This window comes from Garra rufa, chromosome 11 (assembly GCF_049309525.1).
Source record: "Garra rufa chromosome 11, GarRuf1.0, whole genome shotgun sequence".
NCBI lineage: Eukaryota > Metazoa > Chordata > Actinopteri > Cypriniformes > Cyprinidae > Garra > Garra rufa.
The window spans coordinates 31,871,876-31,881,171 of NC_133371.1; positions in this window are offsets into that span (position 1 = coordinate 31,871,876).

Genomic DNA, 9,296 nt, shown 5'->3' on the forward strand with positions numbered 1-9,296 from the left:
CACACACACACACACACACACACACACACAGAAGGCCATGCAAGAATCTGAATTAAGAACTAAAGGGCGTTCTGATGAGAAGAGGGTCAAGGTGCTGAGTGGCTCTGGAAGCACAGATCCCTCAGATGTTTAGAAGCTGAATGAATCTTAGTCACTCTCCTGCATCCATTCTGCTAATTAGCCCGAGGCTATAGCAGCTCACACACTATGTGATCTTCATCTAGAGATGCCGTAGAGGTCAGAATGGGTGGTATGGCTGGGAATCATTTGCATTCTATGCAAGTGTACGTGTCTGAAAGACAGAGCATTGAATAGACAGAGGAATGCTGAATGAAAAAGTGGGTGTGTTCTTATAAACTCACATAATGGAATAATTCAACCTAAAAATTAAAATTGTCATGATTTATTCACCAGCATGTTGTTCCCAACAAACTACAAACTGACTTAAAAAAACTAAATTCAAGCACTGAGTACCGATAAATTCAAACTTTTAAAAAGCACCATAAAAGTGCTTTAACTAACCAATGTGCAATTTTATACAATAGCTTTGTTTGACAAACAGACCAATATTTTCAGTTAAAGTCTGTGTAAAGGCAATTGTTTCTGAACACATTATAAATGTAAGAAATGTATTGCTGAAAACACATTACAAAGACTGTAAACTAGCTGTAGTACTGAATTGTAGAGTTATACTGTAACAGTTTGTCACCATTTCTGTGTTTAGGATTTTTTGGACGGGCCAGAAATCATACCTCGACTACGCGGTGGAGCAACTGAGCTTCTACAGCGCACTAGCATCTGCGGTTTGCCCCGCTCAAATGCGAGTTACTGTCACTACCATTAGTTACTACAGCCAACAGTTTGCTAGCTAGCTATGCCTTTTTTTGTGGTGTGACAAACTCAGAAAACCCATTTAATACTGCTTTACACAGACTTTAATGGTAGACAATGTAACAAGTTGGATATTGATCGATACCTTGAATCGTTTTGGATTCTGTTCATAGAATCGGTCTGGGGTGCGATTCTCAAAAGCATTGTTAGCTATGGTCGCAAGTTTTGTTGTTGGCAACATAGTTTAACGATTTGGTATTTTCCTGAAATCAAAGTTGGTTGGAACTACATATTTCAATCTGTGGTTAGAAGCAAGTATCTTGTAAGTTTAACATGTTATCAGAAATGTTCTTGAGCTAAATGAGCAAATTGACAAGCAGTACAGTTTAAAATACCAGTCAAAAGTTTTTTCATGTGTTTTTTTTTTTAAGAAGTCTCTTCTGCTCACCGAAGTACAGGATAAATTGTAAAATTTTGAAATATTGTTACTATTTAAAATAGCTGTTTTCTATTTGAATATATTTTAAAATTTCATTTATTCCTGTGATCAAAGGTACATTTTCAGCAACATTACTCCAGTCTTCAGTGTCACATTATCCTTCAGAACTCGTTCTAAATTGCTAATGTGCTGGTTTTTTTTAAAATCATTATTTAAAACAGTTGAGTATTTTTTTCAGGATTCTCTGATGAATAGAAAGATCCAAAGATCAGCATTTATCTGAAATAAAAAGCTTCTGTAACATCATACCTTTCAAAAGCTTGGAGTCAGTATAATTTTTTTTATTTGTATTTTTTTGCTTTATTGATCAATAGACATTTATAATGTTAAAAAAGATTTCTATTTCAGATAGATGAAATAAAGAAACCTGAAAAATTCTACTCAGATGTTTATAAAATAATAATAATAAAAATGTGTTTTTGAGCAGCAAATCAGAACATTAGAATGATTTCTGAAGGATCATGTGACTGGATTAATGATGCTAAAAATTCAGCTGTAAAATCAAAGGAATACATTACTTTTTTAATATATACAAATAGGAAACAGTTATTTTAAATAGTAAAAATATTTTAAAATGTTACTGTTTTTGTTATACTTTAGATCAAATAAATGCAGGCTAGGTGAGTAAAAGAGACTTCTTTAAAAACATTAAAAATCTTACTGTTCAAAAACTTTCTCTTTCATTCTCTGTATATACACATTTAATTTTTCAACATTTAAATTGTCAAGAGAATGAAATTGCCATATCTGAAGCATGTTAGAACTTGTAAAAGGGAATCTTTGCTTCAGTCAAACAACTGTAAATATAGCAAAACAACAGAGAATAAAAATAGCAATCCTCAGGTGACATGTTTGTTATTACAGCAATAATGTGACATTAATTTGATCTGAAACTCATTAATTAGCAGAAGTTATTACTCCACCACCTGTGTGAAATCGTTAATGGCAGTTCTACATTGCACTGTTGAACCAATGTGGACGAAAATGCGACAAAGTTAGTATGGTTTCAGGAAATGATGGTAGTTAAGCAATGAGTTGAATGATTCATAAACAAATCAGAATCAGATTCTCAAGATTATCTGTGGAAACAACCTAATTTTGGGACTTTCTCACAGAAAGTTATTGTATGGCTTCAGCAGATTCAAATATGATCACATTTATGATACTTTTATGGTGTTTTCGCATTGTTTTTGTAATTGATAGCCTCAGACCTCATTCACTGTAAATTTTTGAAAAAGTGCGACAGCACAATTCTTCAAAATTTGCGTTCCACAAAAGAAAGAAAAGCCATTCAGGTTTGAAACAACATGAAAGTGTCACAAGGAGAGTCAGAGACGTGCGGATCCAATTGCAGCATTTATTGAGAATAGTCAACAGGCAGGAATAATCACCAGGAAAACAGGAACAACGTAGGAAATCCAGGAAACAGTTCGATACACAGGCAATGGTCGCAATGGCAGGTAGCAGGAATCGTCAACGGGGTACACAGTCCAGAGTCATACACAGAGAAACCAACACAAGGGAAAACGCTCGGAATTACGACCATAGGGAACGGTAAGACTTCGCAAGGTGGCTGTGTGTGTGAGTGGCTTAAATGCAGACAGTGTGATGAGGTGCAGCTGTGAGCTGTAATCAGTAAAGTGAGAGCAGGTGAATGCAGTGATTAGAGCAGTGGCTTGTGGGGAATGAAGTCCATGAAGTGTGGTGCAAGAGTACATGAAGACAGGATAGACCAGATACATGACAGAGCCCCTCCCCAAGGAGCGGCTTCCAGACGCTCTAACCACCTAATGAAACCCGGAGGGTGGTGGAGCGGAGGCGGAACAGGGGGAGGGATGGAGGGCCAGGTCCATGTGGGGGTAATGGAGCTATGAACTGCGGCGGAGCCGACGGAGGGAGAAGCCATGGCGGAGGAAGGGTTGGCTCCTGCATGGGGCCGACCGACGGAGGTGGAGTCGGTGGAGCCCGAGGCGGAACCGGAGAGTCGATGGTCCTGGGCGACACAGAGGATCCGGAGGGCCAAGGCGGAACCCAAGGCTCTGGCGACCCCGGCAGAGATGGAGGTCCGGAGGTACGCAGCGGAGCCGGAGTGACAGAGGATCGAGGCTGTGCCCACGGGAGGGAGGAGGTCCACAGAGCCGGCAGGACGGAGTGACGAGGCGCAGCCGGAGGAGTAGAGTCCAGAGGCGAAGGTGGGGCGACGACTGACCGGGGCGGAGCCGGAGAGACGATGGAGCCCGGAGGAGCTGGTGGGCCGACGGCCGACAATGGAGACGAGGGAGTACAGAGCCGGGGTGGAGCCGCAGGGTCGGAGGGCCGAGGTGGAATCCAGGACTCTGAGACTGGAGGTGATGGTGAGGGATCCTTCAGTCTGGACACCGATGGAGACTGGCAGTCCCACGGCAAGTCCTCTGCACCGAAGGTGGGATGTGGGTGAGCAGAGGGACTGTCAGGAGACAGAGGTGGCGGGACTGGAGCAGCAGGGAGGGTGGGTGGGAACAGTCCATGCATGAGCTCCGTGACCAGAACCGGGCAGACAGGAATCTCAGGACGACTGGATGGAACCAGCGGAGGCTCTGGAAGAGGCTCACTCATTTGCAGAGCAAAGTCAATGTACGTTTGTAAAGTCCAGCCAGGTTCGAACATGGGCATGAGTGAAGCTAATGGCTCTAAGAGTCCTCCCCGAAAGAAAATCATCAGGCACTGCTCATCCATCGTAGACCGTTTAGGCAATTCAATGAAGGCCATAGCATAATCCTCAATTGTCCGCTCACCCTGCTTGAGAAGCATGATCTGTACCGTGGAGTTCGTGCTGGAACCGGATGACATCATACTCGCTGCTGGATCCTTGTAATGGCGAAGTCTTCTGTAACAGGGAGTCAGACTGAGACGTTCGGATCCATTTGCAGCATTTATTGAGAATAGTCAACAGGCAGGAATAATCACCAGGAAAACAGGAACAATGTAGGAAATCCAGGAAACAGTTCGATACACAGGCAATGGTCGCAATGGCAGGTAGCAGGAATCGTCAACGGGGTACACAGTCCAGAGTCATACACAGAGAAACCAACACAAGGGAAAACGCTCGGAATTACGACCATAGGGAACGGTAAGACTTCGCAAGGTGGCTGTGTGTGTGAGTAGCTTAAATGCAGACAGTGTGATGAGGTGCAGCTGTGAGCAGTAATCAGTAAAGTGAGAGCAGGTGAATGCAGTGATTAGAGCAGTGGCTTGTGGGGAATGAAGTCCATGAAGTGTGGTGCAAGAGTACATGAAGACAGGATAGACCAGATACATGACAGAAAGTGAGTAAATCAATTTTTAGGGAAACTATTCTTTTAACCAACTTATTGCCATTTTTTCCTCTTCATAAACTGCACTCCTGAATCGGCTTCTCTTGACAGCCCATGAGATTTCCTATTCTCCCTGACGTAAGTTCCGTCGATCTAAAGAAATGAAATACAGACCTCGCTAAACATCTCAGCTACCGATATCAACTGTACAGCATTACAAAGAGAGAGAAGGAGAGGGAAGAAGATGAGAAGATAAATGAAAGACAAATGAAAGCGGGAAAGAGCGTGTGAGAGAGCAATAAAAAGCCTGAAGCAGTCGCGTTCTTACATTCATGTGCCATGAATGACAGCTATTTGTAGTAGATAATATCCTCAGGCAGGCTAAAACCCAGAAGTACATAAAACAAACAGCAAAATGATGTGTTTATGTCCCTTTCAGCAGCAATATCTATCTGAATATCCTACAAAGGCCACTGTATTCCACTCTGAAGATAAGATATAGATTGAAATAGCAAAGAATAGAGAATCAACACAGACTCGCTACTTTAAAATGATCTTCCAAGCATGCATTCATTTTATAGTATACATACACAGAATCCCGTCTCATCTGACTCACTCACAATAACACGCTAGCTTACACACATACACACAACCTGATAAGATAATAAAAGCAGTCTTTGGGCCATATGGCGTCTGCCACTATTCACTGCATCTTTCTTAACGTGGTGAACGGGAGCGCCAAAATAACTGCATACGCCAATCACACACTCATTTTCCTAATAGTTAATGGCGTCGTTTGTGAACAACAGACTGTCTGTTTATTACAGCTACATTATGAAGTTAGCTATCTTGAGGTGTGGGAAGAGGAGGGCACTGGGGAGAGGTCTGTCACGGTGTACGTGATAGATCCAGTGCTGCAGTCCAGCACACCTGTTTATGTGAGCGGGGGGGCCTAGAGAGGGATGGAGTTTTCCGGAGCTCGGAAGAGTCTGTCTAGCATTTGACATGATGCATTCATCAGGCCAGGACCGAGCTGGATCAAAACTCGAAAACTCCCAAAGACAGGATCGTTGCACCAACATTATGGGGCATTTTACCCAAAAATGAAAGTTCTGTCATAATTTACTCACCGTCATGTCTTTCAAACCTGTATGACTTTTTTTTCTCTCCGGTGGAACACGATATAAGAAACAACACTGAAACCCATTAACACATTAACATCTTCATTTATGCTCTGTGGAAGAATGAACATCATACAGTTTTGGAAAGACATGAAGGTCTATAGATAAGTCTATAGGTTGAATATTGTGTTCAATATTTATGAGAAGCCTGTAGTTGATGTTTTTTCATTCATATCTAATCCATCCTATTCTATCCCTTTATACTCATAACTCTATTTTTCCAGCGTATAAGGGTGATATATTGACATCAACTCAACAATGAGGGTGATATATTGACATCAGAAGACCCATCCCCCCTCACCCTGTGGCACACCGCACCAAACCTTGTCTTTCTTCTCAATATGTTCTTTTCCAGTGGCTATCATGGTCTTTAATAAATGGCTTTAATTTAAAGAAGAGACCTTGAAGTCTGAGTGTGTGTGTGTGTGTGTGTGTGTGTGTGTGTGTGTGTGTGTGTGTGTGTGAGTGAGTGTGTGTGCATACTGTAGCTCACTTTCTTTATATCCTTTATCTCTCTTTAAGGTGGTCTGTTCTTAAAAGAGATCTATGCACTTCCGTCATCACTCAAATACTCTTATATACATGCATAAAAGAAAACACATGTCGCTCCACACTAACTGTACAGCTTAAAATACTGCTTTTTCTGAGTTTGCAAAATGACCTTGTAAAACTATTCACAATACCATACTGATAAATCCATTTCACACCTTCTAAAGACTCTAAAGCTATAAAGTATGTATGTACAGAGCATATAGTATAACTGATTGAAAATACACAATGTATTGTTTTGTGGGCAACTCATGATACAGGACTCTTATCTGTTGAAAAAAACTGCATATGCTGGTAAGGTATGTCTTGAAGCATGGCAGCTGGTTTGAGTTGGTTTAAGCTGGTTCTTAGTTGGTCATGAGCTGGTTTAAGCTGGTAGGGGAGATAATTGCACATGACTATTTTAAACCAGCTCATGGCCAACTAAGGACCAGCTTAAATCAGCTCATAACCAACTAAGAACTATCTTAAACCAGCCCATAACCAGTTCATGACCAGCTCAGGACCATCTTATAACCAGCTCACAACCAGCCTAAACCAGCACACGACCAACTAAGGACTAGCTTGAACTAGTTTAAATCAGTTTATAACCAGCTCAGGACCATCTTAAACCAGCTCATGACCAACTAAGGACCAGCTTAAACCAGCTCATAACTAGTTTATAAAACAAGCTCAGGACCAGTTTAAACCAGCTCATGAGCAACTAAGGACCAGCTTTTAACCAGCTCATAACCATTTTATAACCAGCTCAGGACCAGCCTAAACCAGCTCATGACCAACTAAGAACCATCTTAAACCAGCTCATAAACAGGTCAGGACCATCTTATAACCAGCTCACAACCAGTTTGAACCAGTTCAAACCAGTTTATAACCAGCTCATGACATCTTAAACAAGCTCATGACCAACTAATGACCAGCTTAAACCAGCTCATAACTAGTTTATAAAACAAGCTCAGGACCAGTTTAACCAGCTCATGACCAATTAAGGACCAGCTTAAACCAGCTTTTAACCAGCTCATAACCAGCTTATTACTAGCTCAGGACCATCTTAAACCAACTCATGACCAACTAAGGACCAACTTAAACCAGCTTAAAACCAGCTCAGGGCCAGCTTAAACCAGCTCATGATTAACTAAGGACCATCTTAAACCAGCTCATAACCAACTTAAAAAAACAAACTCAGGACTAGTTTAAACCAGCTTTAAACCAGCTCAGGACCAGCTTAAACCAGCTCATGATCAACAAAGGACCAACTTAAACCAGCTTTTAACCAGCTTAAACCATCTTATAACCAGCTTATAACCAGACCAGAAACAGCTTAAACCGGCTCATGACCAGCTGAAACCAGCTCATAACCAGCTTATAACCAGCCCAGAAACAGCTTAAACCAGCTCATGACCAGCTAAAACCAGCTCATAACCAGCTTATAACCAACCCAGAAACAGCTTAAACCAGCTCATGACCAGCTAAAACCAGCTCATAACCAGCTTATAACCAGCCCAGAAACAGCTTAAACCAGCTCATAAACAGCTTATAACGATCTCTGGACCATCTTAAACCAGCTCATAATCAGCTCAGGACCAGTTTAAACCAGCTCAAGACTAACTAAGGACCATCTTTTACCAGCTTATAACCATCTTAAAAAAACAAGTTCAGGGCCACCTTAAACCAGCTCATGATCAACTAAGGACCAGATTAAAATAGCATATAACCAGCTCAGGACCAGCTTAAACCAGCTCATGACCAACTACGGACCAGCTTAAACCAGATCATAACCATCATATAACCAGCTCAGGACCATCTTAAACCAGCTCAGGACCAGCTTAAACCAGCTCATGACCAACTAAGATCCAGCTTAAAGCAGCTCAAACCAGCTGCCATGCTTCAAAACATACCTAACCGGCATATTCTGGATCTTTCAACAGGATAACTAGACTTGGAATTCTGTACTTAAATATAATTGCAAACTTAAACATAACATGAGAAATACAAGTTACATGTTGGTTTTTCAATTGATTTTCTTACATAACTCCAGTCCTGGATGGCCAGTGTCCTACTGATTTAAGACCAAACCCAATTTAACCCACCTGTACATAATTTACAAGAAATCTTAAACAACTTGAGTAGCTTGTTCAGGTGTTCTTGGTTGAAGACACTGGCCTTCCAGAACCAGAACTGAAGAGCCCTGAAATATGGCATCTCTCACATGTCTCACATGTGAACGTCAGAGATTTTAAAATTCAACCACTTTTAAATGAATTCTTCTAAAAGAAAAGTTATTTGAGCAATGCAATCCACATTCATTCAAAGATGCTTCATGTCAATAACTGTCTCAGTTGAATCTCAGTCTTAAGGAGAAACATGCCAACAACTGCCAACAAGTCTCCTGAGCTGTAACAGAGTAACAGATAAGCAATAAACATTCTTCTGGGGCATGTATTTGTAAGTTACTTTAGTAAGGAAGAATGTAAATGTAAATGCATATGCAAATAGAACACTGCAATATTGTCATTCAATATTAATGTTGTATAATACGATTCTAAATTAAACTAGACCTTGCTGTACATACTATAGCAGACTCTTTGTTAAACTCTGACATATATCAAATCCACTTTACAAATGCCTGTATAAGTGAACGCAATGCATGGCCTTCAGAGGTGGCAGTATTTTATCTGTGTTGGGGTGACAGGGAGTTTTAATTGACAAGGCTGAAGTGTTTCAGCCCCACTGGAGCACAAACAATAACCACAATAAAGACAGAGTGAGCCATAAAGAAAGGCCTTGTTTTCTTTGATCATTCTATTCCCTGGGTGTGTAGGCAACACTGTGCAATAATGCAATAACTTAGATCTCACAAACGCACAGACACACACACCTGTGTCTGTATTGTTGAATGACACATGGAAAAATATTCATGTCTCTCTTAATAAAAAGAGAAAAAAA